The sequence below is a fragment of the Schistocerca americana genome, chromosome 3, assembly GCF_021461395.2.
Source record: "Schistocerca americana isolate TAMUIC-IGC-003095 chromosome 3, iqSchAmer2.1, whole genome shotgun sequence".
In the NCBI taxonomy this organism is placed as follows: Eukaryota; Metazoa; Arthropoda; class Insecta; order Orthoptera; family Acrididae; genus Schistocerca; species Schistocerca americana.
The window spans coordinates 319,811,917-319,835,966 of NC_060121.1; the positions used below are offsets into that span (position 1 = coordinate 319,811,917).

At 43.7% G+C, this 24,050-nt stretch overlaps 1 protein-coding gene across 4 annotated transcripts in view; it reads right to left on the reverse strand.

The window, feature by feature from the left end:
- The window catches only part of LOC124607365 (rab11 family-interacting protein 4), a 929,323-nt gene that overhangs the window by 591,071 nt on the left and 314,202 nt on the right, over positions 1-24,050 (reverse strand). The window lies entirely within an intron of this gene.

Sequence of the window (24,050 nt, forward strand, 5' to 3'; positions counted from 1 at the left end):
TTGCTCTGGACAGCCTGCCTTCCGTTGGCTGTCTAATATACTTTCATTTAATCGTCACTGTTTGACGAAGTTGCTGAAGTTTCGACTTCAACGTAACTTTCCGAGTACAGTTGGCAATTGAGCGTTCTGCGTACAAGCGGCTTATGTTGTCCGTCTTGAGCAGTTTTGGCTAAAGTTGACTGTACTGGAGCTATTGTGTGACTTCTCTTGTTAAAATCACTCACTGTACCGTCAGTGATTGTGTAGAGAGCCTTCTTCGTTTTCCTCAGAGACGTATTTGTGCTGTTAGGAACAACCAGACAAGGAGAATTTGTTTCGGGCTATACTCGCGACATTATCATCACCACGACGGGACGTCGAAGCAACCAGCCATCGCCTCCGGCACGCCATATCGTGTCCTTGCAGTTAAGAAGACAGTTCGGTAATGTACGTCCGCAGCACCGGCAAATCAGGGAATTTTGCTAGGCCATAATCAGAGCTCAGCAGAGCGCGCCTGTTCGTCTTTTCTAACTTCGTTCTGTCTTGGGTGTTCATTGTCTGAGTTTTCACTGCTGTAGCAGCTATTAATGTTGGGTTGGCTGGGTGTTTCCCTTAAGATTTGAGTTGCAAGGAATTGGCTCCACGTACCACTTCATCATAAATGTCAGAATCTAGTTTATGAACAACTTCACCTTCATGGCATTTATTTGAGTATCCAATTTGATGTATTGTAAATGTTTCGTGTGTTTTGTTTATTATTTTGAGTTCAGTCATAATAAATCAAATTGTTATTTTGGACAGAACTTCCATTCTGTAGATCGGTAGAGCAACCCTTTCATTTCTCACTATGTTAATGAAACTTTCCTTAATTTGTATCCGATTAAATTATTGCAGGTGCCAAACTCTTTTCTACTCCACTTGCAGGGTCCATTACAGTCAGTTCGCGTTTCTTCTTAATCCATGTGCAACAGCAAAAGTAGGAGTTAGAAAAGGAGGGCTTAGAGCATCATTTCCATGTGAAGATTCGAGAAGAATTTAAGGTTAAATACACTGTTAGCCTCGGCACCTCGCAAGTTCTAGGGGACTGATGACCTGAGCAGTTAATTCCCATGGTGCTCAGAGCCAGTGAAAGAGCTATTGTAAAGCGACCGGGATGAAATTTTTTATTTCTTTAGTGATGAAAGTCGTTTGAGAAATTTATTTGCTACTTGTTATTTTACCTTATGATTTCCTGAACGTCTTCTACTACCCATCTCTACAACGGGAAAAAATACAAATAGAAAAATTCAGAAGGCATATGCAAATGAACACAGGTTCTCCACTCCGCAGCCAGATATCTCGGTCGCTATGCCAGCGGCGTTTTCGTTGTACATCGTTTAACTTCATGGAGGTATATTCCGTCTTTGAAACTAAATAAAAGGTAGTTTTTTCGCTTCTTTCATTTATGAAACATCTTCAGTGATCTTTAATACATGCGTTATGTGATAGTTACAAATATAATACTATGTTACGTTTTCTCATGATTTTCTCTTATTTTTCAGATTAGAAACAACTTTTGCAGTACATGTTTCGTGGGTCTAAATTGTCGTTTGGTGTTACTTACGATTTCCATTATTGCTACTCCATGTGTGTGGGCCTGGAGATGCCTTCATTCGGTTCTCATTCTCCAGATGGCCGCTTTCCGGAGTATGGAGACCGAATGAACACATCTCCAGGATAACACACACGGACTAGCAACAATGGAAATAGTAACAGCAAGCGATAATTTTTAATCTCACGAAACTTGTGCTACAAAAGTTGTATCTAATCCGAAAAACAAGAGAAAACGTAACATAAAAAACCGGACCAAATATATCACGAAATAAGCATCAAACGAAAAAACGAAACTTGTCTAGGTTGAAGGGGGAAACCAGATGGTGCTATGGTTAGCCCGCTAGAAGGCTCTGCCACAGGTCAACCGGATATCAACTGTGTTTTTTTAAAAATAGGAACCCCCATTTTTTTAATTACATATTCGTGTAGTACGTAAAGAAATATGAATGTTTTAGTTGGACGACTTTTTTCGCTTTGTGATAGATGGCGCTGTAATAGCCACAAACGTATAACTACGTGGTATCACGTAACATTCCGCCAGTGCGGATGTTATTTGCATTTATTGCATTAATGTGGTATTTGCAGGTAATCACGCTGTAACAGCATGCGTTCTCAGAAATGATAAGTTCACAAAGGTACACATTGGAACAACAGAAGTAAAATGTTCAAACGTACCTACGTTCTGTATTTTAATTTAAAAAACCTACCTGTTACCAACAGTTCGTCTAAAATTGTGAGCCATATGTTTGTGACTATTACAGCGCCATCTGTCACAAAGCGAAAAACATGGTCCAACTAAAACATTCATATTTCTTTACGTACTACACGAATATGTAATAAAAATGGGGGTTCCTATTTTAAAAAAACGGACTCTGCCTTTCATTTAGTTGCAAAGACGGAGAATATTTCCATGAATTTTGAAGCAACTAAGGAATGACGAGAAGCGGAAAAGATTGTTTAACTTATAGGTATACAAGGGGCAGTCGAAAAAGTTTCTTTCCGCGATTTCCAGGAAGTTATGTGTATGTGGACGCCATACATGAAGAAAAACGTCAAGTTTCAATTACTGATCCTGGCAATTCTGACTTGACTGCGCGTCATGAAACGTAGGAGTGGTTTTCAAAAAGCCGTGGGGGCGGGGGGGGGGGGGGGGGGGGGGGTTTGAGCTAAAATATATCTTAAGAGCCTTTCATTTTAGTTTGTACACAAGCGTCCTGCCAAATACAAGCCAAACTTGTTGGCCGTCTGAGGTGTTCTCCTTGTCGTCTCTGTTTCCATTCCCGCGCGCTGTCGCATCCGAGCACTGCTGCGGTCATGGCTCGGTTCCGCCTGTAGCTACCAGGTGGCTCCCGCCTCAAGTAGCGATGCCGCACTTTCCCTTGTAGTACTCTGCCGACTCGTCAGATGTCACTATTCACCCTCCGCACTGAGAAAAGCTTACTTTCCGTACGAAAAACGAAATCAGACCGTGCGAAAAACTTATCTACACTACGGATTCCTTCGATAAAACCTATTACACCTCAGGCCTGAGGGAGTGTACGGAATGAACATGGCGAAGTGCTGCTCGTCAAAACTTATCGGTAAGCGCAAAAACATATAAATTCGTTGATTAAAAAAATGAGAAAAAAAACCCCTATAGATACACTATTCATTGTCCCTTAAGACTCTGGGCCCGACAAAAAAATGGTAGTCGTTAAGCAAGCTTTGATTAATACAATTTCCAAAGGCAAATTTTTAGGTTTAATATTAGAACTTTTTGAATATGAAACAGGGGTGAGTCAGGGGGATGGACTGTCTTCATATTGATTCAGCTGTCTTTTGGAGACAATGGTAAGAGAGGGAGAGAGAGAGAGAGAGAGAGAGAGAGAGAGAGAGAGCCTTGAAACTGACTACTTAGCTTTTGTTGATGATTTAACAATCTTAGCAAAGAATTTACAAGAATGAAACAAATCCTACAAGAAGGAAGGAGAGAGATAAACACTCTCGAAGAAGTAGCAGAAAGAAACCGGATTATAAATTTCATATGCCACATTCTCCGCCGGCCATAGTGGCCGAGCGGTTCTAGGCGCTACGGTCTGGAACCGCGTGACCGCTACGGTCGCAGGTTCAAATCCTGCCTCGGGCATGGATGTGTGTGATGTCCTCAGGTTAGTTAGGTTTAGGTAGTTCTAAGTTCTAGGGGACTGATGACCTGAGAAGTTAAGTCCCATAGTGCTCAGAGCCATTTGAACCATTTGAACCACATTCTCTGTACGAACCATCTAACGTAAACAGAACCAAAAATATGGAATTGGCATTCCACTTAACACAGAACACGTACAATAAAAAATTCTTACCTGTTAAAACAGAACTGAGGCATTACAACAATTAAAACTGGGTGTCCTTATAGCTCAGAATGCCTCGCCATAAACACAGCCCAAAAGTTAAGTATTTAGAGAAGAAGAAATAGGAATAAATCGAAAAATTTTGGGCGCGAAATATGAAAATGGAATTTGGAAATAGATAAGCAAAAAGGTGGCGTAAAAAACAAACGAGAATATAATAGATACAATGACAAAGAGGAGGATTACATTTTATCGTTCCTTAAAAAGAGTGAATAAAAAGAGGCATAGAAAACACATATGAATTCAGGGAGAAAGTACAAAATGTGATGGGTTGCCAGTAGAATATACAAGTAAGCACGAGGCAACGAGAATGAAGCAGTATTGGTAAGCGAAAAAAACGAAAAGAATGTGATGGCATAAATCGGTTGTTTCACGTGGTGTTGGGTTGGCCATATTCGAATGCTTAAATAAGTGTTTTCAAATTCAGCATTTGAACCTGAACGCAGGTAATTTTAGCATGTGCAGTGCTTTTGCTCCTTCATCATAAGAATAAAACTGATGTAAACATTACACTATGTATTCTTCCGCGATTTCTGGAATCTCACTGCATTCTGTTTCATGTGGAGCGAAAGCCAAGGTGTCTAGAGGACAGTCAAGTGCAGTAGTAAGAATATGTTTTAAGCTGTGCATTACGCGCACATCGACTCGGGGATAATAAGGGACTACAGTTTTACGGGCGCATTTTAACCTTTAACTAACGTAGTGGCATACACGGGACACTAACACCGTGGTGCGGTCAATCTGACCTCTTAAATATAGGTGGGTGTAATGTTAACAATCCCTTTGAAATTCTCTGTTTTGCATATGGCAGAGTCTTTAATACAATGTAAGTAAATATGAAAATACAAAACATTAACATTAAATAATTATTGATAAACTGGCATTCAGATATATTTACTTCACATCTCGTAAACTAATTTATATTTGTTTCATAAGCTAATAACGAAATTAATGCTTCGATAGATTTTGTATTTCTTCTTGAAGAACTAATAGAACAAAAAATGTAACGTTTTTAACGTGAAGAAATACCTCATGAAAAATCAGAGCCCTGCAAATCACAATTTTTCACAACAGTGCTTGCAGACCTGGGAACAGCACTGCATGCATATTGGTCTCTTGCAGATGCAGCAAACATGCGAAGTCTTCCTTTTCTTGCTGGCTGGGCAGATTCTGCACATTTTCCTATTATTAGGACCTAATTTTGCTTCCACTGCTTCTTCTGTTGGAGCATCAGGGCCTAAAATCCGGCGGGTCATTAGTCGTAACTCCAGCGGAAGTCATGTGTTCTGAGCTCGCTTTTGCATGTTTCAGCGCAAGACTACGGGCCAGCTCTTTCAAGAAGATACCTCTGTCGACAGGAGCTTCATCTGCTCCACTCTTCTGAAGAACATATGCATTTACTATGCCGAGGTCCAATAAAAGGTAGAATAAACACATTGGTCAACGTCGAGTTCTTCGACTGCAGGAGTATATGGAGCACTTTTTTTTGTCCCGTTCATCGACACCTCCTTTAGTGGCATTGTAGTATGATATTATCTCTGGTTTCTGAGAAGTAAAATCCACAGCGGGGCTATGATGCATGGAAGCGACAAGAAGAACCGCTTTATTTGTGTTTAGCACATGCGACAACAGAGTGGTGCCTTGCGTAAAACCGTACAAAGACGAACCAACTGGCCTACGCTTATTTGGTTGGAAAGCTTGGGAATCTCTCTCTTATTCCTTTTTAGAGTTCCAGTCAATCCTCTTTTCCTTAACTCTCCTGCAGCCTGTATTGAGCTGAACCAACTGTCAGCAGTTATGTTGCAATTACTGCCATAGATTGGTTTACGCAATCGGAACAGACACTGCGTTGGTATAATCAGTATCTTACCATTTCCGGCAAAGAATCTCCATCAGAGCCTTTTCCAGTGTACATATACCCATTTTAAAAGCAACTGGTCCTTGCATCACACAAGGACATTATTTTTAAACCGTATTTACCAGGCTTCTTTGGCATGTAGACCACAAATGAGCATTTACCATGGAAGGAAACTAGTTGCTCATCTACAGTAGCACATGTGCCTAAACTGAAATATTTTTGGGAATTTTCCACAATTTTTCTAAAGAGGAAAGAGACTGCCGCCATTTCGTCGACTTTGAGACTCTCTTTTCTAGTTCGAAAGTCATCAAACTGTTTGCAGTTCATCAACATTAGTAAACGGTTCCTAGACAGGACACATTTGAAAATTTCCCAACCTGAACCATCAGTTGCAAATACATAATTTACATTTTTGTGGTTGGATTTAAAGACAGAAGAATATGTCAGAAGTCCTAAAAAATCGAAAAGTTCATCCACATCCAGGTTCTGAAGTTCAGCTTTGCTTTTGTCAGAGTGCTTCTGCCTGACGCAATCTATTTTAGTATTTGTCCATAGTAGGATGTGATCGAGAACTTCGTCATCAAAATAGAGATGCCATAATGAAAATTGGTCTTTTGGATCTCCTGTAGTCAACGTGGTGGATGATAATTTCATGATGATGTTACAGCGAGGAGCTCTAATAGCTCGAATCGGAGGTGCTTTGACCCATTTGTACCGATTCTTGCCATAGAAGTAATTGCTTCTCCGTTGCTCATCACATGGATCACTACTTTCACTACTTTCATAAGAGTAATTTTCTGTTGCACTTTGTTCTGACAAAGTGTCATGTTCACCCACAATGGGTTAAGTTTATTCAGGATTATCGTCACAGTCAATATCGTCTGATTCCTCCAACCATCTGCTCACGGTTTCCTCAAAGTTTCGGTCTGAAGCGTATACACGTTGTCTGCTACTTGCATCAGATCCTTTACCTGTAGAATTACTAAGTTCCGCCATATTTCAAAAGCTGTGAAATGGAAAATATCGAGAATATGTAAGGAAAGCAATTGCAGAAAAAATTACACAAACAACGAAGTGCGGTCAAAATGACCAAGAGCGATTTTCAAAAGGACGTCACTCAGATATTTCCGAACGAGTCTTATTCTGCGTACAGCATCATGATACACGTATCTCTGCGTGGAGGCTCCGAGCAGAAGAAACATTACCAGGTTGCATTCTGGATCGTCAGACGGGACCAGTCCCTGGCCTGATGTTGTGGTGCGCCATTGGAAACACAGCACGATCACCTCTCGTTCCCGTAGGAGGGAGTTTGCACAGAACGCGTTATACGAGGTGCATTCAAGTTCTAAGGCCTCCGATTTTTTTTCTAATTAACTACTTACCCGAAATCGATGAAACTGCCGTTACTTCTCGACGTAATCACCCTGCAGACGTACACATTTTTCACAACGCTGACGCCATGATACCATGGCAGCGGCGAAGGCTTCTTTAGGAGTCTGTTTTGACCACTGGAAAATCGCTGAGGCAATAGCAGCACGGCTGGTGAATGTGCGGCCACGGAGAGTGTCTTTCATCGTTGGAAAAAGCCAAAAGTCACTAGGAGCCAGGTCAGGTGAGTAGGGAGCATAAGGAATCACTTCAAAGTTGTTATCACGAAGAAACTGTTGCGTAACGTTAGCTCGATGTGCGGGTGCGTTGTCTTGGTGAAACAGCACACGGGCAGCCCTTCCCGGACGTTTTTGTTGTAGTGCAGGAAGTAATTTGTTCTTCAAAACATTTTCGTAGGATGCACCTGTTACCGTAGTGCCCTTTGGAACGCAATGGGTAAGGATTACGCCCTCGCTGTCCCAGAACATGGACACCATCATTTTTTCAGCACTGGCAGTTACCCGAAATTTTTTTGGTGGCGGTGAATCTGTGTGCTTCCATTGAGCTGACTGGCGCTTTGTTTGTGGATTGAACAATGGCATCCACGTCTCATCCATTGTCACAACCGACGAAAAGAAAGTCCCATTCATGCTGTTGTTGCGCATCAACATTGCTTGGCAACATGCCACACGGGCAGCCATGTGGTCGTCCGTCAGCATTCGTGGCACCCACCTGGATGACACTTTTCGCATTTTCAGGTCGTCATGCAGGATTGTGTGCACAGAACCCACAGAAATGCCAACTCTGGAGACGATCTGTTCAACAGTCATTCGGCGATCCCCCAAAACAATTCTCTTCACTTTCTCGATCATGTCGTCAGATCGGCTTGTGCTAGCCCGAGGTTGTTTCGGTTTGTTGTCACACGATGTTCTGCCTTCATTAAACTGTCGCACCCACGAACGCACTTTCGACACATCCATAACTCCATCACCACATGTGTCCTTCAACTGTCGATGAATTTCAATTGGTTTCACACCACGCAAATTCAGAAAACGAATGATTGCACGCTGTTCAAGTAAGGAAAACGTCGCCATTTTAAGTATTTAAAACAGTTCTCATTCTCGCCGCTGGCGGTAAAATTCCATCTGCCATACGGTGCTGCCATCTCTGGGATGTATTGACAATGAACGCGGCCTCATTTTAAAACAATGCGCATGTTTCTATCTCTTTCCAGTCCGGAGAAAAAAAATCGGAGACCTTAGAACTTGAATGCACCTCGTATTTTTGAAGTGCTAAGGCCGGTGGCTACGTCCTATCCTAAGGATCTCTGTGACGATATATTTCAACAAGGTACCGCAATACCACATGTTGATCCTGCTGTCTTCACCTACCGTCATAGAGAGGGTGTTCAGTTGTTCCTCTGGCAACAAATATTTCGAAATCTCTGAATCCTTTGAAAACATTTGATCATGGATAGCAGAGAGACTCGGTTCAAATGGTTCAAATGGCTCTGAGCACTATGGGACTTAACATGTGTCGTCAGTTCCCTAGAGCTACTTAAAGCTAACTAAACTAAGGACATCACACATATCCATGCCCGAGGCAGGATTCTAACCTGCGACCGTAGCAGTCGAGCGTTTCCGAACTGAAGCGCCTAGAACCGCTCGGCCACCGCGGCCGGCAGAGAGACTGGGACGCCATCAGTTGCCAGCAACCACAGTTGATGAAAACAGCCATCAATTTCAAGCAGTACAGTATCTAAGCTCAGTTCGCCTCGATTCCCATTAGGCTTAGAGCCACTGTTGCTGCCAGAGGTGATATCTACATTTATATCTACAAGCACATACCACAAGCCACCACATGGTGCATGCCGGAGGCTCCCTTGTTCCACTACTCAACATTTCCTTTCCTGTTCCACTCGCAAAGAGAAAGCGGCAAAAGCGACTATCTACTGTATATGCCTCTGTATGAGCCCTAATTTATCTTTTATTCGTGTTTCATACGCGAAATGTGCTTTGAAGCAGTAGAATCGTGCTGCAGTCAGCTTCAAATGCCGGTTCCCTTAATTTTCTCAGTAGCATTTCTCGAAATGAATGTCGCTTTTCCTTCAGGGAATCCCATATGAGTTCACGGAGCATCTCTGTAATATTGGCATGTTGATCGAATCTATCGGTAACAAATGGAGCAAGACGCTTCTGACTTGTTTCTATGTTTTCCTTTAATGCGACCTGTGGAGATCCCAAACAAGCGAGCAGTTCTGAAGAAGGGGACGCCCTAGTGTTTTATACGTGGCCTCCTTTATAGATGAGCAACGGTTTCTTAAAACTTTCCCAGTAAACCGAAGTCGACCATTCTCCTTCCCTACTACAGTTCTTACGTGCTCACTCCGTTTCATAACCCTTCTCAACGTTGTGCCTAGGTAATCGTATTTGATCGACGTTTATACCATACTAATTGCTCCGAATGCTAACACTGGGGAGTTACATCAGGAAAACTTGCAACAAGGCATCTGCAACTGGTGTGCAAACATTGAACAATAGTTCAACACTAATCAACTCTTTGCAACGATTCCTGTGCAGTAGAAAAAAATCATTTCCAGAAGGGTATCACTTAAACTGAAGGTACGCGGCACTATAGATAGTCCTTCAAATTCTGCAATGAAGATCTTTCATCGAAACATTTAATCCGTGTGCAACAAGGTAGAAGATTTAAATACATTAATAATGCACGATATTTCTGTAATGTGACTATCTGAACTCTAGCTTGACGAGACTTTAATAAAATCTGTCTCCCTTCAAAATTTCTCTTTCATTGACAACTACGGTAGATCCGGCGGTCACTAAGGGGAAGTAACTATATTGATCAAGGATGATACACTGGCAGAAGTTACTAAAATTACCGTCCAAAGTAGTGAAAAAAAATTGTGAAATTAAAATTTCAAAATTAAATCTGATAACATTCATAATGAATTGTTGCTTGTCAGGATATTTTGAGTTATTTCTAGAAAAAAATGGAATGGTTCCTAAATAAAGTAAGTGCAACAAGATGTGATGTTACAGTTTGTGGGGACATTAATATAGACTTTCTGCGCAAATATAAGCAGAGGACCGCACTAGTCAATCTCAATAAATTATACAGTCTTACTGTAACAGTAAATCTTGCAGCGAGAATCACGTCAACAACTCAGATAGCCTTGGATCAAAGCCTGATTAATTTAGAGAAATTTGAGAGGGCTGTAAAAGTAACACCGTTGAAGAATTACAAACAACAACATACCGAAGATCTTCATTGAGAGAAAACATAAACAACCGCTTAAAAATAAATAAATACAGGCTTCTGATACAGCTTTCGCTCTACAATGGTAACTATCAGAAGTATTAGGAGAGATAGTAGCCGGATAACTAAGGGAGTTAGAACTTCTTGCAAGAAAAATGTAGTTAATGCACTAAATTTCGCACATTGTATAACCCTAAATCACATAAAAACGTAACCAAGTATTCTTCATAATAAGCTATTGCGTTATTTGTTTTTCGTCATGGCGCTCAATTTTTAATAGTCGAAGGTGTAGCAAGAAACGGTGCGCATATGCCACCATACGACCTCAGCAGGCGTGTAATTGCGTAACATTTCACGTACAGTGACCCAGCAGGTGTACCTCTGTAAGAACAGACACACAGAAGTGGGCCGCATCTGTATTTACTCTACTGTGTCAGCTCCGGGACGCCTCCCGGTACCGCAATGTTTGCACATTTCCGCGCCAGGCCGGTATTCCGGCTCCGAGAACTAGCCACGAACGCAAACAGAGAATCAGTTCACCTCAGACGAGGTCTATGCAATATCGCGATAGCCGGGAGCTAGATGGTGGAGTGGTGAGGGGCTGGATTAGCTAATAAACGCACAACGCTTCAAAACATTTATTACGATAAAATTTACCAGCGGGTAAACGGGATCTTAATTACACCTTTTTCATTACGTCCACAGTGGACTTAATCAAGCAAAACATTACAGTAGAAAACTCAATCGCAGATCTTCATTAAAACTCTGAAGCGCTCAATTAATTTTAAAATCCAGAAAATTACTGCAGCTACAAGTCTTAGAGTTCTTACTATGACCAAATTTGCTAGTGACAAAGTAATCTTGCAAGACATCAACAAAGTTAAAAACTAGTGAAAACCTTACACAATATCTACTTGATAAATTACCTTCTGAGCCACTTAAAGAACTAATTTTTACGCATCAGTGAGGCTGCTCGTTGTGTCAAGAATTACAGTAATAACAGACTTAGCCATCACGCCCAGAACGACCGGGCGTAGATAGTGGCACCAGGTGAGGGAACAATTACACGTAGCGGTACCAAGAAGCCACCAAGCCATGATACGTACAACGCTCGTTAGCCATCAGTACAAGCTCTAGGGTTTATAAGCACTAATATTAGGCTACCGGCAACACATGAAATATAAACAGAAGACCAGAACAAATGAAGACACACAGTTTTAAAAGGACCCGTTCAGATTTCCAGCCGGCCGGAGTGGCCGAGCGGTTCTAGGCGCTTCAGTCTGAAACCGCCCGACCTCTACGGTCGCAGGTTCGAATCCTGCCTCGGGAATGGATGTGTGTGATATCCTTAGGTTGCTTAGGTTTAAGTAGTTCAAAGTTCTAGGGGACTGATGACCTCAGATGTTAAGTCCCATAGTGCTCAGAGCCATTTGAACAATCAGATTTCCACAAATAAACAAAATTCAGTTACTTGGACTTTAGCAACTATCGTGCTGGTTTAAGAAACCGACACAAAACAGCCATTTAAATGTATCAATGGCTCCGATCAGTGTCTTACCCAATTAGATAATCAGTTAACCGCTGTGACAGTCTCAGTCACCTTCTCCCGCTCAGCACACTTTAATTACTTCACAAGTATCAGGAAAAATTTAATCAAATTACCGATAACTGCACCTAACTAATCCCCGGACTCTATTTCCTTTTTTTTTTAAAACTTCATGGTGGCAGACAACGAGAGTGCGATAAGGCTGGTAGGTTTCTCCTTAAGAACAACAATTTCATACGGTAATTTACCAGAGCTCACCATTAAACAGTCTCCGCAGCAAGCGGACAAACCGAGCCGGATGCATAGGATGTTCGGGATCCAGGTGAGAACTCGCCATCACACTGCCGTTATCACAACAGGCATGGCTGCTCCCAAGATGTGCACCAGAATTTTCCGCCCGCTATGGCACTCTCGCCGCGACGCGCTTCAAAACACCAGGGTAAAACAGACGTGCTCCATCCGTTCGCTACTCAAGTCAGTAGCAAGTGCACAACCACCACTAGGAGCGCGCCAGAGCTGACGCCGTCTCAAAGAACAACATTCAACAGCCTTGTTTATTTCTCGCTCACCAAGCAAGCACTACCGAGCGTCCGCTCCCTTCTCTCACACACAACCACAACCAAAGAGTTGACCGCTATCGATTTATGAGGAAAAGAGGATACTCGCGCAGGATAAATCGAACTGATCCGCCACGGCTCAGTGTAGGCAGAGTCCAGGCACCTACGAGCTATGCTCGACTGCTGTAAAGGATTTGTTAGGAATACTTTCATAAACTGTAATAAAATGTAGCTCATCCACGAAGGAAGTGGCTTATAAAGTACTTGATCGACCCATTCTTGACTATTCTTCATCTGTTTGGTATCCCTACCAGACAGGATTGATAGAAGAGGTAGAGAAGATCCAACGAAGAACGGCACGTTTCGTCACGGGATCGTTTAGTCGATACGAGGGCGTTACGGAGATGCTCAACTACTCCACTGGTAGACGTTACAAGAGAGACGTGCATACGGAGAGGTTTCGTATTGAAATTTACGGAGATCAGTTTCCGGGAAGAGTCGGACAACATATTACTTCCACCTACATAAGTCTCGCGTAATGATTGTAAGTAGGCTGTTTAGGTTTTTATGTTGGTAACGCCACGTAGCGCTCTGTATGAAAATCACTGGCTGCGCTGTGTGCAGTCTGTGGCTGGTTGGACTCATTGTTGGAATATTCGCTTGTGTAGTGTTGAGCAGTTGGATGTGAACAGCCTCGGGCATGGATGTGTGTGATGTCCTTAGGTTAGTTAGGTTTAAGTAGTTCTAAGTTCTAGGGGACTGATGACCTAAGATGTTGAGTCCCATAGTGCTCAGAGCCATTTGAACCATTTGGATGTGAACAGCGCGTAGCGTTGCGCAGTTGGAGGTGAGCCGCCAGCAGTGGTGGATGTGGGGAGAGAGATGGTAGAGTTTTGAGAGCGGACAATATGGACGTGTGTCCGTCAGAAAGAGGAAATTTCAAAGACTCGATATCACGAACTGATATATATATATATATATATATATATATATATATATATATATATATATATATTTTAATTATGAATTTGGCCAGCTATGGACCGCATACAACTTAAGACTTATGGTGTTTCTTTTTCTTCCGTTCTTCCCAGTACTTCTTCATTTTCTCGCCAACTGCTCGTCTGTCCACACTCTCTTGGGTCGAGGTTTTGGCGCATCTTCTTCATAGTTTGCGTTTTCTATAAGTAGCTTAAAGTTATTCCTGTCACGTATTATTTCTTCTGTAGCACCTCTTTTGTTGGCGTCTTTCTTTACTGCTTCTATCCATCCTACGGTGTTTTTCAGCTTACTAACGTAATTAAAAATTTTCTTTGTAATTCGTGTTTCTTCCATTCTTTTTAAATGTCCATAAATTTTAGCCGTCTCCTCCTCATTGTGTCTGTGATCTTTTCTGTACTTTTGTATAGGTCTTCATTTCTCCTTTTAACCCACCTGTTTTCCTTGTTTTTCTCAGGACCTAGAATTTTTCTTAATATTTTTCTCTCTCTTTTTTCTAGTTCTCTTAATTCGCCTTTCTTATTCAATGTTAGGCACTCTGATCCATATGTTGCTTGTGTCCTAATAACTGAATTATAATGTTTAATCTTTGCTTGTATGGATATTGATTTCTTATTGTAGTAGTTTTGTGTTAATTTATATGCAAAAACCAACTTTTTTATTCTTTCTTTATTTGTTGTGTTAACCAGTCCATTGGCTTGGATCCACTCCCCCAGGTATTTGAATCTATCAACTCTTTTAATTTTTCCATACTTTGTTTTCATAAACTTTTCTGTATTATGTTTGTGTTCTATATACTTGGTTTTTTCGTAGGATATTTTTAGCCCAGTCTTTTCAGCAATCTCGTGTAACATATCAAGCATATATATGAGATGACTTTTGAACATTATTAAGGTAAATACATTGTTTGCTCTCTATCAAAATCTTTTATTTGCTAACTACGCCTATCAGTTGTTAGTGCCTTCCGTAGTTAGAATCTTTTATTTAGCTGCGTCGTCTCCATGGTGGGTGGCGCTGACGAATGAAAATTCTTCTGACCACGTGCTGTATGTTCCTTATGTGTTTCAGGCTGTGTGACTGACGAAACGTACTGCAAGCAGCGGAATGGTACGGGAACAAGACGAGATGATGTTTGTGTACGGCCAAGCAAATGGAATCGGTCGAGAGGCAGCACGGCTATACCAAAACAAGTACCCTCACAGACACCAGTCGCACCACACAACATTTTGCTCCCTTTTTGTGCGTTTGTGTGATTATGGGTCATTTAGGACAGACGAACGTGCAGGGAGGCGGAGGAATGTACGTACAACAGATTTGGAGGACCGGGCTCTACGGGATATTGAGATGAACCCTAGTACAAGCTCCAGGCAAGTGGTCCGCCAACATGGTGTAAACCAAAGTACGACTAAGTGACAACTGCTGCTGTCTCTATCACCTGCAACGAGTGCAAGGATTGTCAGCAGCTGATTTCCCTCTATGGGAAGGATTTACTCGATAGGTTTTGCAGCAGACCATCACAACTATGGCATTTCTGTTATCAGTTCTCTTTACCGAAGATCATTCTTTATCAGAACTGGTATCATCAATCTGCATAATTGTCATCTGTGGGCTACGGACAATCATCGGGGAATGGTTGAGGCGTCTCATCAACATCAGTTCAGTATCAGTGAGTGGGCTGGGATTCTTGGCGACTTGGACCGGTTATTATTCCACAACGCCCCGAAGTAGGCATGTACCTGGGCTCCCTGCGTAATACACTACCTGAGCTGCTTGAGAATGGCCTTTGTCAATACGACAGGTTATGTGCTTTCTGCATGACGGAGAACCACCCCACGTTTGCATTACAGTTCACCGACACCTCAACAACATCATCCCCGGACGTTGGATAGGAAGCTGAGGCCCTGTAACATGGCCTTCACCGGAATTAAACCCCATGGAGGCATCTGAAAAGCGTTGTGTGTGCTGGACGTATTACTGACGTGCAGACCTTTCTTCAGGACGCCTCTGACGCTACTGGGAGAGAGGCCGGAACATGCGAAAGAGTGCGGCAATCCACGATGCAATGTGTGAACGCGTGCATTGCATCCCATGGAGCCCACTTTAAAAATCTATTGTGACGCTGATGCGATGCAGCCTTGAACTGTATTCCGCGATGATTTTTCGTCGTTGTGCGCACACCGTCCATTTCCGGACACAAGTCGTATCCGACCTTTTTCCATCCATTTCCGGCCAGGAATCTGTCCCTACAGTTCGTCGGTTAACGCTCCAGGCCTTAAGATGTAAACACGATAGCGACAAATCGTTTCCGAGATTACGTTTTCGTCTTCATTGTGTAGACGTACTAAAGCACTACACCAAATCTACATCTAAATCTACAACTACATTTATACTCCGCAAGCCACTCAACGGTGTGTGGCGGAGGGCACTTTACGTGCCACTGTCATTACCTCTCTTTCTAGTTCCAGTCGCGTATGGTTCGCGGGAAGAACGGCTGCCGGAAAGCTTCCCTGCACGCTCGAATCTCTCTAATTTTACATTCGTGATCTCTTCGGGAGGTATAAGTAGGGGAAAGCAATATATTCGAAACCTCATCCAGAAACGCACCCTCTCGAAACCTGGACAGCAAGCTATACCGCGATGCAGAGTGGCTCTCTTGCAGAGTCTGCCACTTGAGTTTGCTAAACATCTCCGTAATGCTATCACGCTTACCAAATAACCCTGTGACGAAACGCGCCGCTCTTCTTTGGATCTTCTCTATCTCCTCTGTTAACCCGACCTGGTACGGATCCCACACTGATGAGCAATACTCAAGTATAGGTCGAACGAGTGTTTTGTAAGCCACCTCCTTTGTTGATGGACTACATTTTCTAAGGACTCTCCCAATGAATCTCAACCTGGCACCCGCCTTACTAACAATTAATTTTATATGATCATTGCACTTCAAATCGTTCCGTACGCATACTAGCAGATATTTTATAGAAGTAACTGCTACCAGTGTTTGTTCTGCTATCATATAATCATACAATAAAGGATCATTCTTTCTATGTATTCGCAATACATTACATTTGTCTATGTTACGGGTCAGTTCCCACTCCCTGCACCAAGTGCCTATCTGCTGCAGATCTTCCTGCATTTCGCTGCAATTTTCTAATGCTGCAACTTCTCTGTATACTACAGTATCATCCGCGAAAAGCCGCATGGAACTTTCGACACGATCTACTAGGTCATTTATATATATTGTGAAAAGCAATGGTCCCATAACACGCCCCTGTGGCACGCCAGAGGTTACTTTAATGTCTGTAGACGTCTCTCCATTGAGAACAACATGCTGTGTTCTCTTTGCTAAAAACTCTACAATCCAGCCACACAGCTTGTCTGATATTCCGTAGGTTCTTACTTTGTTTATCAGGCGACAGTGCGGATCTGTATCGAACGCCTTCCGGAAGCCAAGGAAAATGGCATCTACCTGGGAGCCTGTATCTAATATTTTCTGGGTCTCGTGAACAAATAAAGCGAGTTGGGTCTCACACGATCGCTGTTTCCGGAATCCATGTTGATTCCTACAGAGTAGATTCTGGGTTTCCAGAAATGACTTGATACGTGAGCAGAAAACATGTTCTAAAATTCTACAACAGATCATGTCAGAGATATAGGCCTATAGATTTGCACATCTGCTCGACGACCCTTCTTGAAAACTGGGACTACCTGTGCTCTTTTCCAATCATTTGGAACCTTCCGTTCCTCTAGAGACTTGCGGTACACCGCTGTTAGAAGGGGGGCAATCTCCTTCGCGTACTCTGTGTAGAATCGAATTGGTATCCCGTCAGGTCCAGTGGACTTTCCTCTGTTGAGTGATTTCAGCATTCAGCATTCAGCTCCTCTAGCCGTTTCGGACCTAGCACACACAAACGTTGGAGTGGGGTTTGTTTGGGTTGTAGCGTCATATTATTGCGTTAAGTAGTTTAGTCGTGTGTGAAACGATTTTACAGGAATCGCTGATTCGTATACAAATCGAAGCATTTCGATATCTTGTTACAGACACGAGATGTTGTGTCTTAAACCTTGCACATTTTCGAGATGGCTGGTCTGGACCATTTGCATCGAGGAAAGGCTTAATTGTGACTTATTTATTGCCTTTTGACATTTGAAAAAAATGTGTCTCAGAATCTGAATGTTTACAGAGGTAATTAGGAATTTTTAGACAGTTTCATAGCTACAATGACTGTATCTTCAAATGCACAACTGTGCATTTTGGGACTTTATTCGTGACATACGCTCATTTCAGTAAACGTCTGAGATTAGGATTTGGAGTAGATTATGGAGCAGATGTGTCACATTACAATTAGCTGTACGCGTTGTCACAGTGTGTCAGTTTTAATTTTCAATTTTAGGTCTTACTGATGTGGAAATTGTGGTCTTATTAGCTGACTCCAAAGTGGAAGACTTCAGTAGGTTTCCTACAGATGCTTGTAGAAGCAGTAATTTCTTCATCTAGGCGTGAAGGAGAGGTAAGTGGGTTTGATAATGAACTACCAAAGAAAACGGTATAAATCACCAAACACACCCCGTGATGATAGGATGCTGCACAGATATCAGCTCTGCCTATTGACGGTGATTTGCACTCCACTCACTGCTGCAGGGAAAGTAATTGCAAGAAGAGACCAAGAAGAAGATGTGTGAATTGTAATGTTTATCTTGTCTGCAAAAAACGCTGTGACTACTTCCGTGAATATTTAAGTAAGAAATGGTTTTAAGATGTAAGATAGTCCTGACTCATACATTTATATGGGTCCTACATTCTTGCACAAATGAAAAAATAAAAATTTCTTATCCATTAACACACGGGTCTATGAATATTTTTGTTACAAAAACCCACTGATCTACAAATTCCCGTTCTAAGTTTAATAGGTGGTCTGGTTTTGCAGTACTTTCTGCAAGAATACTATAGTATCAAAAAAGGCATAGTATACTTCTCAGGTACCTGCGCAGGTGTACGGTATTCCGGGCTGACTGGTAACATTTTAGTCAGGTAAAGGCGCCTTTTCACAGACTGAGCGTACCTGGCGTCAACAGCAAATCCAATATGATTCTAGAGTCTACAGGTAGAATCAGCGAACCATAGGAAGGTGAGTGTTGTGTCACCGCCAGGTGGTAGCCTTTAAATCGGCCGCGGTCCGTTAGTATACGTCGGACCCACGTGTCGCCACTATCAGTGATTGCAGACCGAGCGCCGCCACACGGCAGGTCTAGAGAGACTTCCTAGCACTCGCCCCAGTTGTGCAACCGACTTTGCTAGCGATGGTTCACTGACAAAATACGCTCTCATTTGCCGAGACGATAGTTAGCATAGCCTTCAGCTACGTCATTTGCTACGACCTAGCAAGCCGCCATTACCAGTTACTATTGATACTGTAAAACATGTACAGTCAAGAGCGACGCTCACCACTAATGGATTATAGTTAAGTATTCCACCAGCTACGTCCGTTTTTCTAAAGTCTAATTTCATTGTCCTGTTGCAGACCTCACGCCAGCCTGCGTGAGCTAAAACGCGTGCTTTTCGGCTTCCTCTCATACCCGGTGTTGGCTCTCCTGCCAACCCACAACAGTGAGTAAGGGAAGACAAAAGGGAAAGGTGATTCGGCACGAAAAAAGTAACAATGACATAAACTTCCCAAACGACGGAAACGACTAAGAAATATTTGCCTCATTATGCGTACATGTAACAATACGAGTAGTCTGCAGAGCTATGTTGATAAAAATGGCGCTGAGCACTATGGGACTTAACATCTGAGGTCATCAGTCCTCTAGAACTTAGAACTATTTAAACCTAATTAACCTTAGGACATCACACACATCCATGCCCGAGGCAGGATAGGAACCTGCGAACGTAGCGGTCGCGCGGTTCCGGACTGATGCGCCTAGAACCGCGCCGGCCGAAGTGACCTAGCGGTTCTAGGCGCTACACTCTGGAACCGCACGACCGCTACGGTCGCAGGTTCGAATCCTGCCTCGGGCATGGATGTGTGTGATGTCCTTAGGTTAATTAGGTTTAAGTAGTTCTAAGTTCTAGGGGACTGATGACCTCAGAAGTTAAGTCCCATAGTGCTCAGAGCCAACCTAGAACCGCTCGGCCACTCCACCGGCCCTGTGTTCATAATTTTGATGTTTAACGAAATGCTGATAATGGTGAATGCATACTACGGTTTTATATTGCGAAAAATTATGGGTCTGTGAGAGTATGCAGCAGTTATAATTTTTATATCAGTTGAATGACACACGTGAGGGAAGTGGATAAAAATAAGGAAACACAAGAAACACAACACATTACCATGCATAATGCAGTTGGCATTCAAAAAAGATTGAAATCGTGTCCAAGTGGATAAATACAGGTCCTGTGTGGTTTTCAAGGGAATCTTATACGACGCTTCGCGCAAAACACTGGGAAGTTCAGATAACGATGGAGGTGAATAGCGATCACCCGATCTTCTCATCAAAGCAGACCACAAATGCTTAATAATATTCAGATCTTGTGGCTACAGTGGCCAGGGAATGTGCAACAACTAATCTTAGTGCTCTCAAAACCTGTTCTGGAATATGCAAGAGGTGTGAACAGGGACACTTTCGTCGTCGAACACTGCATCGCCAATGGGGAACAAACATTTGAAATGAGATGGACCTGATTGATCAGCCAGCAAGGTCACAAAATTCTTGTCAATAGTGTGACCTTCAACAGTACCCGTGGGGCCCATGGAATGCAAAGATATGGCTGCCCAAATCATTACCGACACAGCACCCACCAGATCAAATGAGTTCCTTCCATGGCTTTATCGTCCACTTTTTATGGCTTCGGTACCACAAGCATTTGTATCACTGACTTGTGGAATTCCAGCTTGTCCAGCAATTTCTAGGTTATGGAGCTCCCTTCATGTTTTTTTTTTGTGCTGACGGGTTTCACGAGTGCAGCATTCAGTTCTGCAGTGACTTTCCCGTCTGTCGTTCACTCATTTTTGTCACAATTCTCATCAATGATCGCCCGCCACGATCGCTGAACACACACTTTCGTCCACGCTGTGACTTAGCGGATGAAGTTTTTCTATTTTCACATTTTTCTACTTTACCTTTATGCGGTATAAATTTTCGATCTGATGCGTCTCCAGACACCAAACATTTCGGCTCACTTGCTTGCGAAAGCATCCACCATTCGATCCCCAACAGTTTTTCCACGTTCGAATTCACTTAGCTCCAACATAATGCACTCGCAACTATACAGAACACTATTGTGATCACGACTGATACTCGCACAGGTGCCGTTTGTGGTCAAATACAACAGGGGAACCTGTAGGCTTGGCTAGCATCAGCATTTATGTTCAAGTATGCATTTCTCGCGATGTTTGCGTACTTCTTAAATTTTCCGAAGAATACCTTTCAGCCTGACTATCTGCCATCTCCAGTACGTTGTGCCTTTACATGGGAACGAAAATCGATGGTGAAAGAGGAAATCTGGCAGCTAGAAACAAATTTCCATAATCGATATTGGAGTGTTTACATGACCGACCAGAAGCAGTACTGGTAAATCGGTTTACGAAGTGCTGTTCTGGGAGCTCCATGTAAACATGGTGCTTTTGGAAGCGCAGAACACTGCGTTTCGCGTTGACCGCGCCTGGGCCACCTGTTGCGTGAACTTCCGGTGTCGGGACACGGCCTCGCTTCTCGACCCCAAAATCCGCGCGGGCCGAGCCACGCGGGCTTCCGGTCCACTAACTGCGCAGTCAGAGCCGTGGCTCGGTGTCACACTCTGACGGTCGCAGACGCGCATTTTTTAAGCCCGTTTACGCCAGCGATTTTCTCGTCCCAGTCGACTATCAATGGCAAGTGAGTCTACGTTCCCTTGCGAACCTACACTCCTGGAAATGGAAAAAAGAACACATTGACACCGGTGTGTCAGACCCACCATACTTGCTCCGGACACTGCGAGAGGGCTGTACAAGCAATGATCACACGCACGGCACAGCGGACACACCAGGAACCGCGGTGTTGGCCGTCGAATGGCGCTAGCTGCGCAGCATTTGTGCACCGCCGCCGTCAGTGTCAGCCAGTTTGCCGTGGCATACGGAGCTCCATCGCAGTCTTTAACACTGGTAGCATGCCGCGACAGCGTGGACGTGAACCGTATGTGCAGTTGACGGACTTTGAGCGAGGGCGTATAGTGGGCATGCGGGAGGCCGGGTGGACGTACCGCCGAATTGCTCAACACGTGGGGCGTGAGGTCTCCACAGTACATCGATGTTGTCGCCAGTGGTCGGCGGAAGGTGCACGTGTCCGTCGACCTGGGACCGGACCGCAGCGACGCACGGATGCACGTCAAGACCGTAGGATCCTACGCAGTGCCGTAGGGGACCGCACCGCCACTTCCCAGCAAATTAGAGACACTGTTGCTCCTGGGGTATCGGCGAGGACCATTCTCAACCGTCTCCATGAAGCTGGGCTACGGTCCCGCACACCGTTAGGCCGTCTTCCGCTCACGCCCCAACATAGTGCAGCCCGCCTCCAGTGGTGTCGCGACAGGCGTGAATGGAGGGACGAATGGAGACGCGTCGTCTTCAGCGATGAGAGTCGCTTCTGCCTTGGTGCCAATGATGGTCGTATGCGTGTTTGGCGCCGTGCAGGTGAGCGCCACAATCAGGACTGCATACGACCGAGGCACACAGCGCCAACACCCGGCATCATGGTGTGGGGAGCGATCTCCTACACTGGCCGTACACCACTGGTGATCGTCGAGGGGACACTGAATAGTGCACGGTACATCCAAACCGTCATCGAACCCATCGTTCTACCATTCCTAGACCGGCAAGGGAACTTGCTGTTCCGACAGGACAATGCACGTCCGCATGTATCCCGTGCCACCCAACGTGCTCTAGAAGGTGTAAGTCAACTACCATGGCCAGCAAGATCTCCGGATCTGTCCCCCATTGAACATGTTTGGGCTGGATGAAGCGTCGTCTCACGCGGTCTGCACGTCCAGCACGGACGCTGGTCCAACTGAGGCGCCAGGTGGAAATGGCATGGCAAGCCGTTCCACAGGACTACATCCAGCATCTCTACGATCGTCTCTATGGGAGAATAGCAGCCTGCATTGCTGCGAAAGGTGGATATACACTGTACTAGTGCCGACATTGTGCATGCTCTGTTGCCTGTGTCTATGTGCCTGTGGTTCTGTCAGTGTGATCATGTGATGTATCTGACCCCAGGAACGTGTCAATAAAGTTTCCCCTTCCTGGGACAATGAATTCACGGTGTTCTTATTTCAATTTCCAGGAGTGTATATTGCATCACAATGTTAGGATCTTCCCCCACACAGCGAGCATCCAGATGATGACGGAGATTTTAACATAATTTTTGGGTGTTCCAGATATAATCCACAATAAAAAATACACTTAACAATGAAATCATAAATCTAGTATACCTAGACACACACGCTTTTGTACTTGCAAAAACCACAGCCACGATACATCAAGCTGAGAAATAAAAACGCTTCAGCTGTAAAATCCTTTTATTCTTAGGCACTACCAGTTTCACAGCACTTTCAGCTGCATCTTCAGGTGCAAGTCATGATATTCACGGCATATTATGCGAAGATCCAGCGTTCGGAGTTAGTCCCATGCCATGGATCATCCGCAAAAAAGACGAATGTCCTAAGCATAATAAGATATGATGATAGCGCTAAAGTAAAACCCAATGTCAGCGTATAGATGAGCGATCAGGATCATATGGTATCTAGCTGACAGTCCAGCGGCTAAAAATTTAGGCGACATAATAGCACTATGTCAAGGAAAATGGACGGCTGTCGGTCGATCTGGAACTTCGCTTTCCGTTTGCATGACACATAGAGATTCCGTTGTTCGTGACACCAGTTGCCCTAACAATACCCACAACATTTGTAATTTTATTTAAATTGACAATCTCGGTTGCAAAGTTATTTTTGCTATAAAGAACGAGTTGACAATCTCGGCTGTAAAGTTATTTTTATTACAAATAACGATTTTCGCATAGTTAAGGCTGTCTCGCATTTTTGGAAGGCTATCAAAGCAATGCATATCATACTTGTGAAAGGAACAATAAAAGGAGGGGCCAAGGTAAATAAAGTTGGGATAGTCATTGCCACCAGGGGAAGCGCAGAGTTGCTTTGTTTGGTTGTGCACGCCACTTTCCATTTTTGCCTTCGTAAATTTTTCCCCAGTTCTTATTCTTTTAAATTTTTGCACTTGGCTTTATTCCAGTGTATCTTGTTCGACGGTTCTTCAAAAAAATGGTTCAAACGGCTCTGAGCACTATGGGACTTAACATCTATGGGCATCAGCTATGCCCGAGCCAGGATTCGAAGCTGCGACCGCAGCAGTCGCTCGGTTCCAGACTGCAGCGTCCAGAACCGCACGGCCACTCTGGCCGGCTGAGGCTTTTGATGTGAAAGGTAGTACCTCAGGCTTTTGATG